Raw genomic sequence first — 25491 nt, 5'->3', positions numbered from 1 at the left:
TGCCTTTCGTATTAAATTCGGATGCAATTCCTGTGTTTCATCGTCAATAAGAAGGTCCAAGGGATACAGTAAACCTGAAGTGAAGCATCGGAATCTAAAACTGGACTCACAGGAGAGGTTCAAATAATCGAAATTTAGAGTGTCAGTCCTCTCGTACTTAAGTCGGCATTGTGCCTTTTGTATTGAATTTGGATGCAATTTCTGTGTTTCATCGTCAATAAGAAGGTCCAAGGGATACAGTAAACCTGACGTGAAGCGTCGGAATCTAAAACTGGACTCACAGGGGAGGTTCAAATCATAGAAAATTTGAGTGTCAGTCCTCTTGTACTTAATTCGTCATTGTGCATTTTGTATTAAATTCGGATGCAATTTCTGTGTTTCATCGTCAATAAAAAGGTCCAAGGGATACAGTAAACCTGAAGTGAAGCATCGGAATCTAAAACTGGACTCACAGGAGAGGTTCAAATAATCGAAATTTAGAGTGTCAGTCCTCTCGTACTTAAGTCGGCATTGTGCGTTTTGTATTGAATTTGGATGCAATTTGTGTGTTTCATCGTCAATAAGAAGGTCCAAGGGATACAGTAAACCTGACGTGAAGCGTCGGAATTTAAAACTGGACTCACAGGGGAGGTTCAAATCATAGAAAATTTGAGTGTCAGTCCTCTTGTACCTAAGTCAGCATTGTGCCTTTTGTATTAAATTCGGATGCAATTTCTGTGTTTCATCGTCAATAAGAAGGTCCAAGGGATACAGTAAACCTGAAGTGAAGCATCGAAATCTAAAACTGCACTCTCAGGAGAGGTTCAAATCGTAGAAAGTTGGAGTGTCAGTCCTCTTGTACTTAAGTCGGCATTGTGCCTTTTGAATTAAATTCGGATGCAATTTCTGTGTTTCACCGTCAATAAGAAGGTGCAAGGGTTACAGTAAACCTGAAGAATCTAAAACTGGACTCACAGGAGAGGCTCAAATCATAGAAAGTTAGAGTGTCAGTCCTCTTGTACTTAAGTCGGCATTGTGGCATTTGCATTAAATTCGGATGCAATTTCTGTGATTCATCGTCAATAAGAAGATCCAAGGGATACAGTTAACCTGAAGTGAAGCATCGGAAGCTAAAACTATACTCACAGGAGAGGTTCAATTCATAGTGAGTTAGAGTGTCAGTCCACGTGTATGTAAGTCAGAATTGTGCCTTTTGTATTCAATTCGGATGCAACTGCAGTGTTTCATCATCAATAAGAAGGTCCAAGGGATACAGTAAACCTGAAGTGAAGCATCGGAATCTAAAACTGGACTCACTGGACAGGATCAAATCATCGAAAGTTAGAGTGTCAGTCCTCTTGTACTTAAGTCGGCATTGTGCCTGTTGTATTAAATTCGGATGCAATTTCTGTGTTTCATCGTCAATAAGAAGGTCCAAGGGATACAGTAAACCTGAAGTGAAGCATCGGAATCTAAAACTGGACTCACAGGAGAGGTTAAAATAATCGAAATTTAGAGTGTCAGTCCTCTCGTACTTAAGTCGGCATTGTGCCTTTTGTATTGAATTTGGATGCAATTTCTGTATTTCATCGTCAATAAGAAGGTCCAAGGGAGACAGTAAACCTGAAGTGACGCATCGGAATCTAAAACTGGAGTCACAGGAGAGGTTCAAATCATAGAAAGTTAGAGTGTCAGTCCTCTTGTACTTAAGTCGGCATTGTGCCTTTTGTATTAAATTCGGATGCATTTTCTGTATTTCATCGTCAATAAGAAGGTCCAAGGGATACAGTAAACCTGAAGTGAAGCATCGGAATCTAAAACTGGACTCACAGGAGAGGTTCCAATCATAGAGAGTTAGAGTGTCAGTCCTCTTGTACTTAAGTCGGCATTGTGCCTTTTGTATTAAATTCGGATGTAATTTCTGTGTTTCATCGTCAATAAGAAGGTCCAAGCGATACAGTAAACCTGAAGTGAAGCATCGGAATCTAAAACTGGACTTACAGGAGAGGTTCAAATTATAAAAAGTTAGAGTGTCAGTCCACTTGTACTTAAGTCGGCATTGTGCCTTTTGTATTAAATTCGGATGCAATTTCTGTGTTTCATCGTCAATAAGATGGTCCAAGGGTTACAGTAAGATGGTTCAAGGGTTACAGTAAACCTGAAGTCAAGCATCGAAATCTAAAACTGCACTCACAGGAGAGGTTCAAATCGTAGAAAGTTACAGTGTCAGTCCTCTTGTACTTAAGTCGGCATTGTGCCTTTTGTATTAAATTCGGATGCAATTCCTGTGTTTCATCGTCAATAAGAAGGTCCAAGGGATACAGTAAACCTCAAGTGAAGCATCGGAATCTAAAACTGGACTCACAGGAGAGGTTCAAATAATCGAAATTTAGAGTGTCGGTCCTCTCGTACTTAAGTCGGCATTGTGCCTTTTGTATTGAATTTGGATGCAATTTCTGTGTTTCATCGTCAATAAGAAGGTCCAAGGGATACAGTAAACCTGACGTGAAGCGTCGGAATCTAAAACTGGACTCACAGGGGAGTTTCAATTCATAGAAAATTTGAGCGTCAGTCCTCTTGTACTTAAGTCAGCATTGTGCCTTTTGTATTAAATTCGGATGCAATTTCTGTGTTTAATCGTCAATAAGAAGGTCCAAGGGATACAGTAAACCTGAAGTGAAGCATCGGAATCTACAACTGAACTCACAGGAGATGTTCAAATCATAGAAAGTTAGAGTGTCAGTCCTCTTGTACTTAAGTCGGCATTGTGCCTTTTGTATTTTATTCGAAAGCAATTTCTGTGTTTCATGGTCAATAAGAAGGTCCAAGGGATACAGTAAACCTGAAGTGGAGCATCGGAATCTGAAACTGGACTCACAGGAGAGGTTCAAATCATAGAGAGTTAGAGTGTCAGTCCACTTGCACATAAGTTAGCATTGTGCCTTTTCTCTTAAATTCGGATGTAATTGCTGTGTTTCAACATCAATAAGAAGGTCCACGGGATACAGTAAACCTGAAGTGAAGCATCGGAATCTAAAACTCGACTCACAGGAGAGGTTCAAATCAAAGGAAGTTAGAGTGTCAGTCCTCTTTTACTTAAGTCGGCATTGTGCCTTTTGTATTGAATTTGGATGCAATTTCTGTGTTTCATCGTCAATAAGAAGGTCCAAGGGATACATTAAACCTGACGTGAAGCGTCGGAATCTAAAACTGGACTCACAGGGGAGGTTCAAATCATAGAAAATTTGAGTGACAGTCCTCTTGTACTTAAGTCAGCATTGTGCCTTTTGTATTAAATTCGGATGCAATTTCTGTGTTTCATCGTCAATAAAAAGGTCCAAGGGATACAGTAAACCTGAAGTGAAGCATCGGAATCTAAAACTGGACTCACAGGAGAGGTTCAAATAATCGATATTTAGAGTGTCAGTCCTCTCGTACTTAAGTCGGCATTGTGCCTTTTGTATTGAATTTGGATGCAATTTGTGTGTTTCATCGTCAATAAGAAGGTCCAAGGGATACAGTTATCCTGACGTGAAGCGTCGGAATCTAAAACTGGACTCACAGGGGAGGTTCAAATCATAGAAAATTTGAGTGTCAGTCCTCTTGTACTTAAGTCAGCATTGTGCCTTTTGTATTAAATTCGGATGCAATTTCTGTGTTTCATCGTCAATAAGAAGGTCCAAGGGATACAGTAAACCTGAAGTGAAGCATCGGAATCTGAAACTGGACTCACAGGAGAGGTTCAAATCATCGAAAGTTAGTGTGTCAGTCCTCTTGTACTTATGTCGGCATTGTGCCTTTTGTATTAAATTCGGATGCAATTTCTGTGTTTCATCGTCAATAAGAATGTCCAAGGGTTACAGTAAACCTGAAGTCAAGCATCGAAATCTAATACTGCACTCACAGGAGAGGTTCAAATCGTAGAAAGTTGGAGTGTCAGTCCTCTTGTACTTAAGTCGGCATTGTGCCTTTTGTATTAAATTCGGATGCAATTTCTGTGTTTCACCGTCAATAAGAAGGTGCAAGGGTTACAGTAAACCTGAAGAATCTAAAACTGGACTCACAGGAGAGGCTCAAATCATAGAAAGTTAGAGTGTCAGTCCTCTTGTACTTAAGTCGGCTTTGTGCATTTTGTATTAAATTCGGATGCAATTTCTGTGTTTCATCGTCAATAAGAAGGTCCAAGGGATACAGTAAACCTGAAGTGAAGCATCGGAATCTAAAACTGAACTCACAGGAGATGTTCAAATCATAGAAAGTTAGAGTGTCAGTCCTCTTGTACTTAAGTAGGCATTGTGCCTTTTGTATTTTATTCGGATGCAATTTCTGTGTTTCATGGTCAATAAGAAGGTCCAAGGGATACAGTAAACCTGAAGTGAAGCATCGGAATCTAAAACAGGACTCACAGGTGAGGTGCAAATCATCGAAAGTAAGAGTGTCAGTCCTCTTGTACTTAAGTTGGCATTGTGCCTTTTGCATTAAATTCCGATGCAATTTCTGTGTATCATCGTCAATTAGAAGGTCCAAGGGATACAGTAAACCTGAAGTGAAGCATCGGAATCTAAAACTGGACTCACAGGAGCGGTTCAAATCATAGCGAGTTAGAGTGTCAGTCCACTTGTACGTAAGTCAGCATTGTGCCTTTTGTATTAAATTCGGATGCAATTGCTGTGTTTCATCATCAATAAGAAGGTCCAAGGGATACAATAAACCTGAAGTGAAGCATCGGAATCTAAAACTGGACTCACAGCAGTGGTTCAAATCATCGAAAGCTAGAGTGTCAGTCCTCTTGTACTTAAGTCGGCATTGTGCCTTTTGTATTAAATTCGGATGCAATTTCTGTGTTTCATCGTCAATAAGAAGGTCCAAGGGATACAGTAAACCAGAAGTGAAGCATCGGAATCTAAAACTGGACTCACAGGAGAGGGTCAAATAATCGAAATTTAGAGTGTCCGTCCTCTCGTACTTAAGTCGGCATTGTGCCTTTTGTATTGAATTTGGATGCAATTTCTGTGTTTGATCGTCAATAATAAGGTCCAAGGGATAAAGTAAACCTGAAGTGAAGCATCGGAATCTGAAACTGAACTCACAGGAGAGGTTCAAATCATAGAAAGTTAGAGTGTCAGTCCTCTTGTACTTAAGTCGGCATTGTGCTTTTGTATTTAATTCGGATGCAATTTCTGTGTTTCATCGTCAATAAGAAGGTCCAAGGGATACAGTAAACCTAAAGTGAAGCATCAGAATCTAAAACTGGACTCACAGAAGAGGTTCAAATCATAGAAAGTTAGAGTGACAGTCATCTTGTACTTAAGTCGGCGTTGTGCCTTTTGTATTAAATTCGGATGCAATTTCTGTGTTTCATCGTCAATAAGATGGTCCAAGGGTTACAATAAGATGGTCCAAGGGTTACAGTAAACCTGAAGTCAAGCATCGAAATCTAAAACTGCACTCACAGGAGAGGTTCAAATCGTAGAAAGTTACAGTGTCAGTCCTCTCGTACTTCAGTCGGCATTGTACCTTTTGTATTAAATTCGGATGCAATTTCTGTGTTTCACCGTCAATAAGAAGGTCAAAGCGTTACAGTAAACCTGAAGTGAAGCATCGGAATCTAAACCTGGACTAACAGGAGAGGTTCAAATCATAGAAAGTTAGAGTGTCAGTCCTCATGCACTTAAGTCGGCATTGTGCCTTTTGTATTTTATTCGGATGCAATTTCTGTGTCTCATCGTCAATAAGAACGTCCAAGGGATACAGTAAACCTGAAGTGAAGCATCGGAATCTAAAACTGGACTCACAGGAGAGGTTCAAATCATAGAAAGTTAGAGTGTCATTCCTCTTGTACTTTAGTCGGCATTGTGCCTTTTGTATTAAATTCGGATGTAATTTCTGTGTTTCATCGTCAATAAGAAGGTCCAAGGGATACAGTAAACCTGAAGTGAAGCATCGGAATCTAAAACTGGACTCACAGGAGAGGTTCAAATAATCGAAATTTAGAGTGTCAGTCCTCTCGTACTTAAGTCGGCATTGTGCCTTTTGTAATGAATTTGGATGCAATTTCTGTATTTCATCGTCAATAAGAAGGTCCAAGGGAGACAGTAAACCTGAAGTGACGCATCGGAATCTAAAACTGGAGTCACAGGAGAGGTTCAAATCATAGAAAGTTAGAGTGTCAGTCCTCTTGTACTTAAGTCGGCATTGTGCCTTTTGTATTAAATTCGGATGCATTTACTGTATTTCATCGTCAATAAGAAGGTCCAAGGGATACAGTAAACCTGAAGTGAAGCATCGGAATCTAAAACTGGACTCACAGGAGAGGTTCCAATCATAGAGAGTTAGAGTGTCAGTCCTCTTGTACTTAAGTCGGCATTGTGCCTTTTGTATTAAATTCGGATGTAATTTCTGTGTTTCATCGTCAATAAGAAGGTCCAAGCGATACAGTAAACCAGAAGTGAAGCATCGGAATCTAAAACTGGACTTACAGGAGAGGTTCAAATTATAAAAAGTTAGAGTGTCAGTCCACTTGTACTTAAGTCGGCATTGTGCCTTTTGTATTAAATTCGGATGCAATTTCTGTGTTTCATCATCAATAAGATGGTCCAAGGGTTACAGTAAGACGGTCCAAGGGTTACAGTAAACCTGAAGTCAAGCATCGAAATCTAAAACTGCACTCACAGGAGAGGTTCAAATCGTAGAAAGTTACAGTGTCAGTCCTCTTGTACTTAAGTCGGCATTGTGCCTTTTGTATTAAATTCGGATGCAATTCCTGTGTTTCATCGACAATAAGAAGGTCCAAGGGATACAGTAAACCTCAAGTGAAGAATCGGAATCTAAAACTGGACTCACAGGAGAGGTTCAAATAATCGAAATTTAGAGTGTCAGTACTCTCGTACTTAAGTCGGCATTGTGCCTTTTGTATTGAATTTGGATTGAATTTCTGTGTTTCATCGTCAATAAGAAGGTCCAAGGGATACAGTAAACCTGACGTGAAGCGTCGGAATCTAAAACTGGACTCACAGGGGAGGTTCAAATCATAGAAAATTTGAGTGTCAGTCCTCTTGTACTTAAGTCAGCATTGTGCCTTTTGTATTAAATTCGGATGCAATTTCTGTGTTTCATCGTCAATAAGAAGGTCCAAGGGATACAGTAAACCTGAAGTGAAGCATCGGAATCTAAAACTGAACTCACAGGAGATGTTCAAATCATAGAAAGTTAGAGTGTCAGTCCTCTTGTACTTAAGTCGGCATTGTGCCTTTTGTATTTTATTCGAAAGCAATTTCTGTGTTTCATAGTCAATAAGAAGGTCCAAGGGATACAGTAAACCTGAAGTGAAGCATCGGAATCTGAAACTGGACTCACAGGAGAGGTTCAAATCATAGAGAGTTAGAGTGTCAGTCCACTTGCACATAAGTTAGCATTGTGCCTTTTCTCTTAAATTCGGATGTAATTGCTGTGTTTCATCATCAATAAGAAGGTCCACGGGATACAGTAAACCTGAAGTGAAGCATCGGAATCTAAAACTCGACTCACAGGAGAGGTTCAAATCAAAGAAAGTTAGAGTGTCAGTCCTCTTTTACTTAAGTCGGCATTGTGCCTTTTGTATTGAATTTGGATGCAATTTCTGTGTTTCATCGTCAATAAGAAGGTCCAAGGGATACAGTAAACCTGACGTGAAGCGTCGGAACCTAAAACTGGACTCACAGGGCTAGGTTCAAATCATAGAAAATTTGAGTGACAGTCCTCTTGTACTTAAGTCAGCATTGTGCCTTTTGTATTAATTTCGGATGCAATTTCTGTGTTTCATCGTCAATAAAAAGGTCCAAGGGATACAGTAAAACTGAAGTGAAGCATCGGAATCTAAAACTGGACTCACAGGAGAGGTTCAAATAATCGAAATTTAGAGTGTCAGTCCTCTCGTACTTAAGTCGGCATTGTGCCTTTTGTATTGAATTTGGTTGCAATTTGTGTGTTTCATCGTCAATAAGAAGGTCCAAGGGATACAGTAAACCTGACGTGAAGCGTCGGAATCTAAAACTGGACTCACAGGGGAGGTTCAAATCATAGAAAATTTGAGTGTCAGTCCTCTTGTACTTAAGTCAGCATTGTGCCTTTTGTATTAAATTCGGATGCAATTTCTGTGTTTCATCGTCAATAAGAAGGTCCAAGGGATACAGTAAACCTAAAGTGAAGCATCGGAATCTGAAACTGGACTCACAGGAGAGGTTCAAATCATCGAAAGTTAGTGTGTCAGTCCTCTTGTACTTATGTCGGCATTGTGCCTTTTGTATTAAATTCGGATGCAATTTCTGTGTTTCATCGTCAATAAGAATGTCCAAGGGTGTCAGTAAACCTGAAGTCAAGCATCGAAATCTAATACTGCACTCACAGGAGAGGTTCAAATCGTAGAAAGTTGGAGTGTCAGTCCTCTTGTACTTAAGTCGGCATTGTGCCTTTTGTATTAAATTCGGATGCAATTTCTGTGTTTCACCGTCAATAAGAAGGTGCAAGGGTTACAGTAAACCTGAAGAATCTAAAACTGGACTCACAGGAGAGGCTCAAATCATAGAAAGTTAGAGTGTCAGTCCTCTTGTACTTAAGTCGGCTTTGTGCATTTTGTATTAAATTCGGATGCAATTTCTGTGTTTCATCGTCAATAAGAAGGTCCAAGGGATACAGTAAACCTGAAGTGAAACATCGGAATCTAAAACAGGACTCACAGGAGAGGTGCAAATCATCGAAAGTAAGAGTGTCAGTCCTCTTGTACTTAAGTTGGCATTGTGCCTTTTGCATTAAATTCCGATGCAATTTCTGTGTTTCATCGTCAATAAGAAGGTCCAAGGGATACAGTAAACCTGAAGTGAAGCATCGGAATCTAAAACTGGACTCACAGGAGCGGTTCAAATCATAGCGAGTTAGAGTGTCAGTCCACTTGTACGTAAGTCAGCATTGTGCCTTTTGTATTAAATTCGGATGCAATTGCTGTGTTTCATCATCAATAAGAAGGTCCAAGGGATATAATAAACCTGAAGTGAAACATCGGAATCTAAAACTGGACTCACAGCAGTGGTTCAAATCATCGAAAGCTAGAGTGTCAGTCCTCTTGTACTTAAGTCGGCATTGTGCCTTTTGTATTAAATTCGGATGCAATTTCTGTGTTTCATCGTCAATAAGAAGGTCCAAGGGATACAGTAAACCAGAAGTGAAGCATCGGAATCTAAAACTAGACTCACAGAAGAGGGTCAAATAATCGAAATTTAGAGTGTCCGTCCTCTCGTACTTAAGTCGGCATTGTGCCTTTTGTATTGAATTTGGATGCAATTTCTGTGTTTGATCGTCAATAAGAAGGTCCAAGGGATAAAGTAAACCTGAAGTGAAGCATCGGAATCTGAAACTGAACTCACAGAAGAGGTTCAAATCATAGAAAGTTAGAGTGTCAGTCCTCTTGTACTTAAGTCGGCATTGTGCTTTTGTATTTAATTCGGATGCAATATCTGTGTTTCATCGTCAATAAGAAGGTCCAAGGGATACAGTAAACCTAAAGTGAAGCATCAGAATCTAAAACTGGACTCACAGAAGAGGTTCAAATCATAGAAAGTTAGAGTGACAGTCATCTTGTACCTAAGTCGGCGTTGTGCCTTTTGTATTAAATTCGGATGCAATTTCTGTGTTTCATCGTCAATAAGATGGTCCAAGGGTTACAATAAGATGGTCCAAGGGTTACAGTAAACCTGAAGTCAAGCATCGAAATCTAAAACTGCACTCACAGGAGAGGTTCAAATCGTAGAAAGTTACAGTGTCAGTCCTCTCGTACTTCAGTCGGCATTGTACCTTTTGTATTAAATTCGGATGCATTTGCTGTGTTTCACCGTCAATAAGAAGGTCAAAGCGTTACAGTAAACCTGAAGTGAAGCATCGGAATCTAAACCTGGACTAACAGGAGAGGTTCAAATCATAGAAAGTTAGAGTGTCAGTCCTCTTGCACTTAAGTCGGCATTGTGCCTTTTGTATTTTATTCGGATGCAATTTCTGTGTCTCATCGTCAATAAGAACGTCCAAGGGATACAGTAAACCTGAAGTGAAGCATCGGAATCTAAAACTGGACTCACAGGAGAGGTTCAAATCATAGAAAGTTAGAGTGGCATTCCTCTTGTACTTTAGTCGGCATTGTGCCTTTTGTATTAAATTCGGATGTAATTTCTGTGTTTCATCGTCAATAAGAAGGTCCAAGGGATACAGTAAACCTGAAGTGAAGCATCGGAATCTAAAACTGGACTCACAGGAGAGGTTCAAATAATCGAAATTTAGAGTGTCAGTCCTCTCGTACTTAAGTCGGCATTGTGCCTTTTGTATTGAATTTGGATGCAACTTCTGTGTTTCATCGTCAATAAGAAGGTCCAAGGGATACAGTAAACCTGACGTGAAGCGTCGGAATCTAAAACTGGACTCACAGGGGAGGTTCAAATCATAGAAAATTTGAGTGTCAGTCCTCTTGTACTTAAGTCAGCATTGTGCCTTTTGTATTAAATTCGGATGCAATTTCTGTGTTTCATCGTCAATAAGAAGGTCCAAGGGATACAGTAAACCTGAAGTGAAGCATCGGAATCTGAAACTGGACTCACAGGAGAGGTTCAAATCATCGAAAGTTAGGGTGTCAGTCCTGTTGTACTTATGTCGGCATTGTGCCTTTTGTATTAAATTCGGATGCAATTTCTGTGTTTCATCGTCAATAAGAAGGTCCAAGGGTTACAGTAAACCTGAAGTCAAGCATTGAAACCTAAAACTGCACTCACAGGAGAGGTTCAAATCGTAGAAAGTTGGAGTGTCAGTCCTCTTGTACTTAAATCGGCATTGTGCCTTTTGAATTAAATTCGGATGCAATTTCTGTGTTTCACCGTCAATAAGATGGTCCAAGGGTAACAGTAAACCTGAAGGGAAGTATCGGAATCTAAAACTGAACTCACAGGAGAGGTTCAAATCATAGAGGGTTAGAGTGTCAGTCCACTTGCACGTAAGTTAGCATTGTGCCTTTTGTCTTAAATTCGGATGCTATTGCTGTGTTTCATTGTCAATAAGAAGGTCCAAGGGATACAGTAAACCTGAAGTGAAGCATCGGAATCTAAAACTCGACTCACAGGGGAGGTTCAAATCATAGAAAGTTAGAGTGTTATTCCTCTTGTACTTAAGTCAGCATTGTGCCTTTCGTATTAAATTCGGATGCAATTTCTGTGTTTCATCGTCAATAAGAAGGTCCAAGGGATACAGTAAACCTGAAGGGAAGCATCGGAATCTGAAACTGGACTCACAGGAGAGGTTCAAATCATCGAAAGTTAGGGTTTTTTAGTCCTCTTGTACTCATGTCGGCATTGTGCCTTTTGTATTAAATTCGGATGCATTTGCTGTGTTTCACCGTCAATAAGAAGGTCAAAGCGTTACAGTAAACCTGAAGTGAAGCATCGGAATCTAAACCTGGACTAACAGGAGAGGTTCAAATCATAGAAAGTTAGAGTGTCAGTCCTCTTGCACTTAAGTCGGCATTGTGCCTTTTGTATTTTATTCGGATGCAATTTCTGTGTTTCATCGTCAATAAGAACGTCCAAGGGATACAGTAAACCTGAAGGGAAGCTTCGGAATCTAAAACTGGACTCACAGGAGAGGTTCAAATCATAGAAAGTTAGAGTGTTATTCCTCTTGTACTTAAGTCAGCATTGTGCCTTTCGTATTAAATTAGGATGCAATTTCTGTGTTTCATCGTCAATAAGAAGGTCCAAGGGTTACAGTAAACCAGAAGTGAAGCATCGGAATCTCAAACTGGATCCACAGGAGAGGTTCAAATCATATAAAGTTAGAGTGTCAGTCCTCTTGTACTTAAGTCGGCATTGTGCCTTTTGTATTTAATTCGGATGCAATTTCTGTGTTTCATCGTCAATAAGAAGGTCCAAGCGATACAGTAAACCTGAAGTGAAGCATCGGAATCTGAAACTGGACTTAGAGGTTCAAATCAAAGAAAGTGAGAGTGTCAGTCCACTTGTACTTAAGGCGGCATTGTGCCTTTTGTATTAAATTCGGATGCAATTTCTGTGTTTCATCGTTAATAAGAAGGTCCGGGGGATACAGTAAACCTGAAGTGAAGCATCGGAATCTAAATCTGGACTCACAGGAGAAGTTCAAATCATCGAAAGTTAGGGTGTCAGTCCTCTTGTACTTAAGTCGTCATTGTGCCTTTTGTATGAAATTCAGATGCAATTTCTGTGTTTCATCGTCATAAAGAAGGTCCAAGGGATACAGTAAACCTGAACTGAAGCTTCGGAATCTAAAACTGGACTCACAGGAGAGGTTCAAATCATCGAAAGTTAGAGTGTCTGTCCTCTTGTACTTAAGTCGGCATTGTGCCTTTTACATGAAATTCAGATGCAATTTCTGTGTTTCATCGTCAATAAGAAGGTCCAAGGGATACAGTAAACCTGAAGTGAAGCATCGGTATCTAAAACTGGACTCACAGGAGAGGTTCAAATAATCGAAATTTAGAGTGTCCGTCCTCTCGTACTTAAGTCGGCATTGTGCCTTTTGTATTGAATTTGGATGCAATTTCTGTGTTTGATCGTCAATAAGAAGGTCCAAGGGATAAAGTAAACCTGAAGTGAAGCATCGGAATCTGAAACTGAACTCACAGGAGAGGTTCAAATCATAGAAAGTTAGAGTGTCAGTCCTCTTGTACTTAAGTCGGCATTGTGCTTTTGTATTTAATTCGGATGCAATATCTGTGTTTCATCGTCAATAAGAAGGTCCAAGGGATACAGTAAACCTAAAGTGAAGCATCAGAATCTAAAACTGGACTCACAGAAGAGGTTCAAATCATAGAAAGTTAGAGTGACAGTCATCTTGTACCTAAGTCGGCGTTGTGCCTTTTGTATTAAATTCGGATGCAATTTCTGTGTTTCATCGTCAATAAGATGGTCCAAGGGTTACAATAAGATGGTCCAAGGGTTACAGTAAACCTGAAGTCAAGCATCGAAATCTAAAACTGCACTCACAGGAGAGGTTCAAATCGTAGAAAGTTACAGTGTCAGTCCTCTCGTACTTCAGTCGGCATTGTACCTTTTGTATTAAATTCGGATGCATTTGCTGTGTTTCACCGTCAATAAGAAGGTCAAAGCGTTACAGTAAACCTGAAGTGAAGCATCGGAATCTAAACCTGGACTAACAGGAGAGGTTCAAATCATAGAAAGTTAGAGTGTCAGTCCTCTTGCACTTAAGTCGGCATTGTGCCTTTTGTATTTTATTCGGATGCAATTTCTGTGTCTCATCGTCAATAAGAACGTCCAAGGGATACAGTAAACCTGAAGTGAAGCATCGGAATCTAAAACTGGACTCACAGGAGAGGTTCAAATCATAGAAAGTTAGAGTGGCATTCCTCTTGTACTTTAGTCGGCATTGTGCCTTTTGTATTAAATTCGGATGTAATTTCTGTGTTTCATCGTCAATAAGAAGGTCCAAGGGATACAGTAAACCTGAAGTGAAGCATCGGAATCTAAAACTGGACTCACAGGAGAGGTTCAAATAATCGAAATTTAGAGTGTCAGTCCTCTCGTACTTAAGTCGGCATTGTGCCTTTTGTATTGAATTTGGATGCAACTTCTGTGTTTCATCGTCAATAAGAAGGTCCAAGGGATACAGTAAACCTGACGTGAAGCGTCGGAATCTAAAACTGGACTCACAGGGGAGGTTCAAATCATAGAAAATTTGAGTGTCAGTCCTCTTGTACTTAAGTCAGCATTGTGCCTTTTGTATTAAATTCGGATGCAATTTCTGTGTTTCATCGTCAATAAGAAGGTCCAAGGGATACAGTAAACCTGAAGTGAAGCATCGGAATCTGAAACTGGACTCACAGGAGAGGTTCAAATCATCGAAAGTTAGGGTGTCAGTCCTGTTGTACTTATGTCGGCATTGTGCCTTTTGTATTAAATTCGGATGCAATTTCTGTGTTTCATCGTCAATAAGAAGGTCCAAGGGTTACAGTAAACCTGAAGTCAAGCATTGAAACCTAAAACTGCACTCACAGGAGAGGTTCAAATCGTAGAAAGTTGGAGTGTCAGTCCTCTTGTACCTAAATCGGCATTGTGCCTTTTGAATTAAATTCGGATGCAATTTCTGTGTTTCACCGTCAATAAGATGGTCCAAGGGTAACAGTAAACCTGAAGGGAAGTATCGGAATCTAAAACTGAACTCACAGGAGAGGTTCAAATCATAGAGGGTTAGAGTGTCAGTCCACTTGCACGTAAGTTAGCATTGTGCCTTTTGTCTTAAATTCGGATGCTATTGCTGTGTTTCATTGTCAATAAGAAGGTCCAAGGGATACAGTAAACCTGAAGTGAAGCATCGGAATCTAAAACTCGACTCACAGGGGAGGTTCAAATCATAGAAAGTTAGAGTGTTATTCCTCTTGTACTTAAGTCAGCATTGTGCCTTTCGTATTAAATTCGGATGCAATTTCTGTGTTTCATCGTCAATAAGAAGGTCCAAGGGATACAGTAAACCTGAAGGGAAGCATCGGAATCTGAAACTGGACTCACAGGAGAGGTTCAAATCATCGAAAGTTAGGGTTTTTTAGTCCTCTTGTACTCATGTCGGCATTGTGCCTTTTGTATTAAATTCGGATGCATTTGCTGTGTTTCACCGTCAATAAGAAGGTCAAAGCGTTACAGTAAACCTGAAGTGAAGCATCGGAATCTAAACCTGGACTAACAGGAGAGGTTCAAATCATAGAAAGTTAGAGTGTTAGTCCTCTTGCACTTAAGTCGGCATTGTGCCTTTTGTATTTTATTCGGATGCAATTTCTGTGTTTCATCGTCAATAAGAACGTCCAAGGGATACAGTAAACCTGAAGGGAAGCTTCGGAATCTAAAACTGGACTCACAGGAGAGGTTCAAATCATAGAAAGTTAGAGTGTTATTCCTCTTGTACTTAAGTCAGCATTGTGCCTTTCGTATTAAATTAGGATGCAATTTCTGTGTTTCATCGTCAATAAGAAGGTCCAAGGGTTACAGTAAACCAGAAGTGAAGCATCGGAATCTCAAACTGGATCCACAGGAGATGTTCAAATCATATAAAGTTAGAGTGTCAGTCCTCTTGTACTTAAGTCGGCATTGTGCCTTTTGTATTTAATTCGGATGCAATTTCTGTGTTTCATCGTCAATAAGAAGGTCCAAGCGATACAGTAAACCTGAAGTGAAGCATCGGAATCTGAAACTGGACTTAGAGGTTCAAATCAAAGAAAGTGAGAGTGTCAGTCCACTTGTACTTAAGGCGGCATTGTGCCTTTTGTATTAAATTCGGATGCAATTTCTGTGTTTCATCGTTAATAAGAAGGTCCGGGGGATACAGTAAACCTGAAGTGAAGCATCGGAATCTAAATCTGGACTCACAGGAGAAGTTCAAATCATCGAAAGTTAGGGTGTCAGTCCTCTTGTACTTAAGTCGTCATTGTGCCTTTTGTATGAAATTCAGATGCAATTTCTGTGTTTCATCGTCATAAAGAAGGTCCAAGGGATACAGTAAACCTGAACTGAAGCTTCGGAATCTAAAACTGGACTCACAGGAGAGGTTCAAATCATCGAAAGTTAGAGTGTCTGTCCTCTTGTACTTAAGTCGGCATTGTGCCTTTTACATGAAATTCAGATGCAACTTCTGTGTTTCATCGTCAATAAGAAGGTCGAAGGGATACAGTAAACCTGAAGTGAAGCATCGGTATCTAAAACTGGACTCACAGGAGAGGTTCAAATAATCGAAAGTTAGAGTGTCAGTCCTCTTGTACTTGAGTCGGCATTGTGCCTTTTGTATAAAATTCGGATGTAATTTCTGTGTTTCATCGTCAATAAGAAGGTCCAAGGGATACAGTAAACCTGAAGTGAAGCATCGGAATCTAAAACTGGACTCACAGGAGAGGTTCAAATAATCGAAATTTAGAGCGTCAGTCCTCTCGTACTTATGTCGGCATTGTGCCTTTTGTATTGCATTTGGATGCAATTTCTATGTTTCGTTGTCAATAAGAAGGTCCAAGGGATACAGTATACCTGAAGTGAAGCGTCGGCATCTAAAACTGGCCTCACAGGGGAGGTTCAAATCATGGAAAATTTGAGTGTCAGTCCTCTTGTACTTAAGTCAGCATTGTGCATTTTGTATTGACTTCGGATGCAATTTCTGTGTTTCATCGTCAACAAGAAGGTCCAAGGGATACAGTAAACCTGAAGTGAAGCATCGGAATCTGAAACTGGACTCACAGGAGAGGTACAAATCTTCGAAAGTTAGGGTGTCAGTCCTCTTGTACTTAAGTCGGCATTGTGCCATTTGTATTAAATTCGTATGCAATTTCTGTGTTTCATCGTCAATAAGAAGGTCCAAGGGTTACAGTAAACCTGAAGTCAAGCTTCGAAATCTAAAACTGCACTCGCAGGAGAGGTTCAAATCATAGAAAGTTAGAGTGTCAGTCCTCATGTACTTAAGGCGGCATTGTGCCTTTTGTATTAAATTCGGATGCAATTTCTGTGTTTCATCGTCAATAAGAAGGTCCGGGGGATACAGTAAACCAGAAGTGAAGTATCAGAATCTAAGACTGGACTCACAGAAGAGGTTCAAATCATAGAATGTTAGAGTGTCAGTCCTCTTGTACTTAAGTCGGCATTGTGCGTTTTGTATTAAATTCGGATGCAATTTCTGTGTTTCATGGTCAATAACAAGGTCCAAGGGATACAGTAAACCTGAAGTGAAGCATCGGAATCTAAAACTGGACTCACAGGGGATTTTCAAATCATAGAAAGTTAGAGTGTTAGCCCTCTTGTGCTTAAGTCCGCATTGTGCCTTTTGTATTAAATTTGGATGCAATTTCTATGTTTCATCGTCAATAAGAACGTCCAAGGAAACAGTAAACCTGAAGTGAAGCATCGGAATCTAAAACTGGACTCACAGGACAGGTTAAAATCATAGAAAGTTAGAGTGTCAGTCCTCTTGTACTTAAGTCGGCCTTGTGCATTTTGTATTAAATTCGGATGCAATTTCTGTGTTTCATCGTCAATAAGAAGGTCCAAGGCATACAGTAAACCTGAAGTGTAGCATCGGAATCTAAAACTGAACTCACAGGAGAGGTTCAAATCATAGAAAGTTAGAGTGTCAGTCCTCTTGTACTTAAGTCGGCATTGTGCCTTTTGTATTAAATTTGGATGCAATTTCTGTGTTTCATGGTCAATAAGAAGGTCCACGGGATGCAGTAAACCTGAAGTGAAGCATCGGAATCTAAAACTGGACTGACAGGGGAGGTTCAAATCATAGAAAGTTTGGGTGTTAGTCCTCTTGTACTTAAGTCCGCATTGTGCCTTTTGTATTAAATTTGGATGCAATTTCTATGTTTCATCGTCAATAACAACGTCCAAGGAAACAGTAAACCTGAAGTGAAGCATCGGAATCTAAAACTGGACTCACAGGAGAGGATCAAATCATAGAGAGTTAGAGTGTGAGTCCTACTGTACTTAAGTCGGCATTGTGCCTTTTGTATTAATTTCGGATGCAATTTCTGTGTTTCATCATCAATAAGAAGGTCCAAGGGATACAGTAAACCTGATGTGAAGCATCGGAATCTAAAACTGGACTCACAGGAGGGGTTCAAATCATAGATAGTTAGAGTGTCAGTCCTCTTGTACTTAAGTCGGCATTGTGCCTTTTGTATTACATTCGGATGCAATTTCTGTGTTTCATCGTCAATAAGAAGGTCCAAGGGATACAGTAAACGTGAAGTGAAGCATTGGAATCTAAAACTGGATTCACAGGAGAGGTTCAAATCATAGAGACCTAGAGCGTCAGTCATCTTGTACTTAAGTCGTCATTGTGCCTTTTGTATTAAATTCGGATGCAATTTATGTGTTTCATCGTCAATAAGACGGTCCAAGGGATACAGTAAACCTGAAGTGAAGCATCGGAATCTAAAACTGGACTCACAGGAGAGGTTCAAATCATAGATAGTTAGAGTGTCAGTCCACTTGCACGTAAGTTAGCATTGTGCCTTTTGTCTTAAATTCTGATGCAATTGCTGTGTTTCATCATCAATAAGAAGGTCCAAGGGATGCAGAAAACCTGAAGTGAAGCATCGGAATCTAAAACTGGACTCACAGGACAGGTTAAAATCATAGAAAGTTAGAGTGTCAGTCCTCTTGTACTTAAGTCGGCCTTGTGCATTTTGTATTAAATTCGGATGCAATTTCTGTGTTTCATCGTCAATAAGAAGATCCAAGGGATACAGTATACCGGAAGTGAAGCGTCGGAATCTGAAACTGGACTCACACGGGAGGTTCAAATCATAGAAAATTTGAGTGTCAGGCCTCTTGCACTTAAGTCTGCATTGTGCCTTTTGTATTAAATTCGGATGCAATTTCTGTGTTCCATCGTCAATAAGAAGGTCCAAGGGATACAGTAAACCAGAAGTGAAGCATCGGAATCTGAAACTGGACTCACAGGAGAGGTTCAAATCATCGAAAGTTAGGGTGTCAGTCCTGTTGTACTTAGGTCGGCATTGTGCCTTTTGTATTAAATTCGGATGCAATTTCAGTGTTTCATCGTCAATAAGAAGGTACAAGGGTTACAGTAAACCTGAAGTCAAGCATCGAAATCTAAAACTGCACTCGCAGGAGAGGTTCAAATCGTAGAAATTTAGAGTGTCAGTCCTCTTGTCCTTAAGTCGGCATTGTGCCTTTTGTATTAAATTCGGATGCAATTTCTGTGTTTCACCGTCAATAAGAAGGTCCAAGGGTTACAGTAAACCTGAAGTGAAGCATCGGAATCTAAAACTGGACTCACAGGAGAGGTTAAAATCATAGAAAGTTAGAGTGTCAGTCCCCTTATACCTAAGTCGGCATTGTGCATTTTGTATTAAATTCGGATGCAAATTCTGTGTTTCATCGTCAATAAGAAGGTCCAAGGGATACAGTAGACCTGAAGTGTAGCATCGGAATCTAAAACTGAACTCACAGGAGAGGTTCAAATCATAGAAAGTTAGAGTGTCAGTCCTCTTGTACTTAAGTCGGCATTGTGCCTTTTGTATTAAATTCCGATGCAATTTCTGTGTTTCATCGTCAATAAGAACGTCCAAGGGATACAGTAAACGTGAAGTGAAGCATCGGAATCTAAAACTGGATTCACAGGAGAGGTTCAAATCATAGAGAGTTAGAGTGTCAGTCATCTTGTACTTATGTCGTCATTGTGCCTTTTGCATTAAATTCGGATGCAATTTATGAGTTTCATCGTCAATAAGACGGTCCAATGGATACAGTAAACCTGAAGTGAAGCATCGGAATCTAGAACTGGACTCACAGGAGAGGATCTAATCATAGAGAGTTAGAGTGTGAGTCCTACTGTACTTAAGTCGGCATTGTGCCTTTTGTATTAAATTGGGATGCAATTTCTGTGTTTCATCGTCAATAAGAAGGTCCAAGGGATACAGTAAACCTGAAGTGAAGCATCGGAATCTAAAACTGGACTCACAGGAGAGGTTCAAATCATCGAACGTTAGAGTGTCAGTACTCTTGTACTTAATTCGGCATTGTGCCTTTTGCATTAAATTCGGATGCAATTTCTGTGTTTCATCGTCAATAAGAAGGTCCAAGGGATAAAGTAATCCTGAAGTGAAGCATTGGAATCTAAAACTGGACTCACAGGAGAGGTTCAAACAATCGAAATTTAGAGTGTCAGTCCACTCGTACTTAAGTCGGCATTGTACCTTTTGTATTGAATTTGGATGCAATTCCTGTGTTTCATCGTCAATAAGAAGGTCCAAGGGATACAGTAAACCTGAAGTGAAGCATCGGAATCTGAAACTGGACTCACAGGAGAGGTTCAAATCATCGAAAGTTAGGGTGTCAGTCCTCTTGTACTTAAGTCGGCATTGTGCCTTTTGCATTAAATTCGGATGCAATTTCTGTCTTTCATCGTCAATAAGAAGGTACAAGGGTTACAGTAAACCTGAAGTCATGCATCGAAAACTAAAACTGCACTCGCAGGAGAGGTTCAAATCGTAGAAATTTAGAGTGTCAGTCCTCTTGTCCTTAAGTCGGCATTGTGCGTTTTGTATTAAATTCGGATGCAATTTCTGTGTTTCACCGTCAATAAGAAGGTCCAAGGGTTACAGTAAACCTGAAGTGAAGCATCGGAATCTAAAACTGGACTCACAGGAGAGGTTAAAATCATAGAAAGTTAGAGTGTCAGTCCCCTTATACTTAAGTCGGCATTGTGCATTTTGTATTAAATTCGGATGCAATTTCTGTGTTTGATCGTCAATAAGAAGGTCCAAGGGATACAGTAAACCTGAAGTGTAGCATCGGAATCTAAAACTGAACTCACAGGAGAGGTTCAAATCATAGAGAGCTAGAGTGTCAGTCCTCTTGTACTTAAGTCGGCATTGTGCTTTTTGTATTAAATTCGGATGCAATTTCAGTGTTTCATCCTCAATAATCAGGTCCAAGGGATACAGTAAACCTGAAGTGAAGCATCGGAATCTAAAACTGGACTCACAGGAGAGGATCAAATCATAGAGAGTTAGAGTGTGAGTCCTACTGTACTTAAGTCGGCATTGTGCCTTTTTTATTAATTTCGGATGCAATTTCTGTCTTTCATCATCAATAAGAAGGTCCAAGGGATACAGTAAACCTGATGTGAAGCATCGGAATCTAAAACTGGACTCACAGGAGGGGTTCAAATCATAGAAAGTTAGAGTGTCAGTCCTCTTGTACTTAAGTCGGCATTGTGCCTTTTGTATTAAATTCCGATGCAATTTCTGTGTTTCATCGTCAATAAGAACGTCCAAGGGAGACAGTAAACGTGAAGTGAAGCATCGGAATCTAAAACTGGATTCACAGGAGAGGTTCAAATCATAGAGAGTTAGAGTGTCAGTCATCTTGTACTTATGTCGTCATTGTGCCTTTTGTACTAAATTCGGATGCACTTTATATGTTTCATCGTCAATAAGACGGTCCAAGGGATACAGTAAACCTGAAGTGAAGCATCGGAATCTAAAACTGGACTCACAGGAGAGGATCTAATCATAGAGTGTGAGTCCTACTGTACTTAAGTCGGCATTGTGCCTTTTGTATTAAATTCGGATGCAATTTCTGTGTATCATCGTCAATAAGAAGGTCCAAGGGAAACAGTAAACCTGAAGTGAAGCATCGGAATCTAAAACTGGACTCACAGGAGAGGTTCAAATCATCGAACGTTAGAGTGTCAGTACTCTTGTACTTAAGTCGGCATTGTGCCTTTTGCATTAAATTCGGATGGAATTTCTGTGTTTCATCGTCAATAAGAAGGTCCAAGGGATACAGTAAACCTAAAGTGAAGCATCGGAATCTAAAACTGGACTCACAGGAGAGGTTCAAATAATCGAAATTTAGAGTGTCAGTCCACTCGTACTTAAGTCGGCATTGTACCTTTTGTATTGAATTTGGATGCAATTCCTGTGTTTCATCGTCAATAAGAAGGTCCAAGGGATACAGTAAACCTGAAGTGAAGCATCGGAATCTGAAACTGGACTCACAGCAGAGGTTCAAATCATCGAAAGTTAGGGTGTCAGTCCTCTTGTACTTAAGTCGGCATTGTGCCTTTTGTATTAAATTCGGATGCAATTTCAGTGTTTCATCCTCAATAATCAGGTCCAAGGGATACAGTAAACCTGAAGTGAAGCATCGGAATCTAAAACTGGACTCACAGGAGAGGATCAAATCATAGAGAGTTAGAGTGTGAGTCCTACTGTACTTAAGTCGGCATTGTGCCTTTTGTATTAAATTCCGATGCAATTTCTGTGTTTCATCGTCAATAAGAACGTCCTAGGGATACAATAAACGTGAAGTGAAGCATCGGAATCTAAAACTGGATTCACAGGAGAGGTTCAAATCATAGAGAGTTAGAGTGTCAGTCATCTTGTACTTATGTCGTCATTGTGCCTTTTGTATTAAATTCGGATGCACTTTATGTGTTTCATCGTCAATAAGACGGTCCAAGGGATACAGTAAACCTGAAGTGAAGCATCGGAATCTAAAACTGGACTCACAGGAGAGGATCTAATCATAGAGAGTTATAGTGTGAGTCCTACTGTACTTAAGTCGGCATTGTGCCTTTTGTATTAAATTCGGATGCAATTTCTGTGTATCATCGTCAATAAGAAGGTCCAAGGGAAACAGTAAACCTGAAGTGAAGCATCGGAATCTAAAACTGGACTCACAGGAGAGGTTCAAATCATCGAACGTTAGAGTGTCAGTACTCTTGTACTTAAGTCGGCATTGTGCCTTTTGCATTAAATTCGGATGGAATTTCTGTGTTTCATCGTCAATAAGAAGGTCCAAGGGATACAGTAAACGTGAAGTGAAGCATCGGAATCTAAAACTGGACTCACAGGAGAGGTTCAAATAATCGAAATTTAGAGTGTCAGTCCACTCGTACTTAAGTCGGCATTGTACCTTTTGTATTGAATTTGGATGCAATTCCTGTGTTTCATCGTCAATAAGAAGGTCCAAGGGATACAGTAAACCTGAAGTGAAGCATCGGAATCTGAAACTGGACTCACAGCAGAGGTTCAAATCATCGAAAGTTAGGGTGTCAGTCCTCTTGTACTTAAGTCGGCATTGTGCCTTTTGTATTAAATTCGGATGCAATTTCTGTGTTTCATCGTCAATATGAAGGTACAAGGGTTACAGTAAACCTGAAGTCAAGCATCGAAATCTAAAACTGCACTCGCAGGAGAGGTTCAAATCGTAGAAAGTTAGAGTGTCAGTCCTCTTGTACATAAGTCGGCATTGTGCCTTTTGTATTAAATTCGGATGCAATTTTTGTGTTTCACCGTCAATAAGAAGGTCCAAGGATTACAGTAAACCTGAAGTGAAGCTTCGGAATCTAAAACAGGACTCGCAGGAGAGGTTAAAATCATAGAAAGTTAGAGTGTCAGTCCACTGGTACTTAAGTCGGCATTGTGCATTTTGTATTAAATTCGGATGCAATTTCTGTGTTTCATCGTCAATAAGAAGGTCCAAGCGATACAGTAAACCTGAACTGTAGCATCGGAATCTAAAACTGAACTCACAGGAGAGGTTCAAATCATAGAAAGTTAGAGTGTCAGTCCTCTTGTACTTAAGTTGGCATTGTGCCTTTTGTATTAAATTCGGATGCAATTTCTGTGTTTCATGGTCAATAAGAAGGTCCGAGGGATACAGTAAACCTGAAGTGAGGCATCGGAATCTAAAACTGGACTCACAGGGGAGGTTCAAATCATAGAAAGTTAGAGTGTCAGTCCTCTTGTACTTAAGTCGGCATTGTGCCGTTTGTATTTTATTCGGATGCAATTTCTGTGTTTCATCGTCAATAAGAACGTCCAAGGGATACAGTAAACCAGAAGTGAAGCATCGGAAACTAAAACTGGACTGACAGGAGAGGTTCAAATCATAGAAAGTTAGAGTGTCATTCCTCTTGTACTTAAGTCGGCATTGTGCCTTTCGTATTATATTCGGATGCAATTTCTGTGTGTCGTGGTCAATAAGAAGGTCCAAGGGATATAGTAAACCTGAAGTGCAGCATCGGAATCTAAAACTGGACTCACAGGGGAGGTTCAAATCATAGAAACTTAGAGTGTTAGTCCTCTTGTCCTTAAGTCCACATTGTGCCTTTTGTATTAAACTCGGATGCAATTTATGTGTTTCATCGTCAATAAGACGGTCCAAGGGATACAGTAAACCAGAAGTGAAGCATCGGAATCTAAAACTGGACTCACAGGAGAGGATCTAATCATAGAGAGTTAGAGTGTGAGTCCTACTGTACTTAAGTCGGCATTGTGCCTTTTGTATTAAATTCGGATGCAATTTCTGTGTTTCATCGTCAATAAGAAGGTCCAAGTGATACAGTAAACCTGAAGTGAAGCATCGGAATCTAAAACTGGACTCACAGGAGAGGTTCAAATCATCGAGTGTCAGTACTCTTGTACTTATGTCGGCATTGTGCCTTTTGCATTAAATTCGGATGTAATTTCTGTGTTTCACCGTCAATAAGAAGGTCCAAGGGATACAGGAAACCTGAAGTGAAGCATCGGAATCTAAAACTGGACTCACAGGAGAGGTTCAAATAATCGAAATTTAGAGTGTCCGCACACTCGTACTTAAGTCGGCATTGTACCTTTTGTATTGAATTTGGATGCAATTTCTGTGTTTCATCGTCAATAAGAAGGTCCAAGGGATACAGTAAAAATGAAGTGAAGCATCGGAATCTGAAACTGGACTCACAGGAGAGGTTCAAATCATCGAAAGTTAGGGTGTCAGTCCTCTTGTACTTAAGTCGGCATTGTGCCTTTTGTATTAAATTCGGATGCAATTTCTGTGTTTCATCGTCAATATGAAGGTACAAGGGTTACAGTAATCCTGAAGTCAAGCATCGAAATCTAAAACTGCACTCGCAGGAGAGGTTCAAATCGTAGAAAGTTAGATTGTCAGTCCTCTTGTACTTAAGTCGGCATTGTGCGTTTTGTATTAAATTCGGATGCAATTTTTGTGTTTTACCGTCAATAAGAAGGTCCAAGGGATACAGTAAACCTGAAGTGAAGCATCGGAATCTAAAACTGGACTCGCAGGAGAGGTTAAAATCATAGAAAGTTAGAGTGTCAGTCCACTTGTACTTAAGTCGGCATTGTGCATTTTGTATTAAATTCGGATGCAATTTCTGTGTTTCATCGTCAATAAGAAGGTCCAAGGGATACAGTAAACCTGAAGTGTAGCATCGGAATCTAAAACTGAACTCACAGGAGAGGTTCAAATCATAGAAAGTTAGAGTGTCAGTCCCCTTGTACTTAAGTCGGCATTGTGCCTTTTGTATTTTATTCGGATGCAATTTCTGTGTTTCATCGTCAATAAGTACGTCCAAGGGATACAGTCAACCAGAAGTGAAGCATCGGAATATAAAACTGGACTCACAGGAGAGGTTCAAATCATAGAAAGTTAGAGTGTCATTCCTCTTGTACTTAAGTCGGCATTGTGCATTTTGTATTAAATTCGGATGCAATTTCTGTGTTTCATCGTCAATAAGAAGGTCCAAGGGATACAGTAAACCAGAAGTGAAGCATCAGAATCTAAGACTGGACTCACAGAAGAGGTTCAAATCATAGAATGTTAGAGTGCCAGTCCTCTTGTACTTAAGTCGGCATTGTGCCTTTTGTATTAAATTCGGATGCAATTTCTGTGTTTCATGGTCAATAAGAAGGTCCAAGGGATACAGTAAACCTGAAGTGAGGCATCCGAATCTAAAACTGGACTCACAGGGGAGGTTCAAATCATAGAAAGTTAGAGTGTTAGTCCTCTTGTACTTAAGTCCGCATTGTGCCTTTTGTATTAAATTTGGATGCAATTTCTATGTTTCATCGTCATTAAGAACGTCCAAGGAAAACGTAAACCTGAAGTGAAGCATCGGAATCTAAAACTGGACTCACAGGAGAGGTTCAAATCATAATAA

The sequence above is a fragment of the Schistocerca americana genome, chromosome 10 (genome assembly GCF_021461395.2).
Source record: "Schistocerca americana isolate TAMUIC-IGC-003095 chromosome 10, iqSchAmer2.1, whole genome shotgun sequence".
Taxonomy (NCBI): Eukaryota; Metazoa; Arthropoda; class Insecta; order Orthoptera; family Acrididae; genus Schistocerca; species Schistocerca americana.
The sequence above is the reverse complement of the archived record's forward strand: the minus strand, read 5'-3'. Positions refer to the sequence as shown.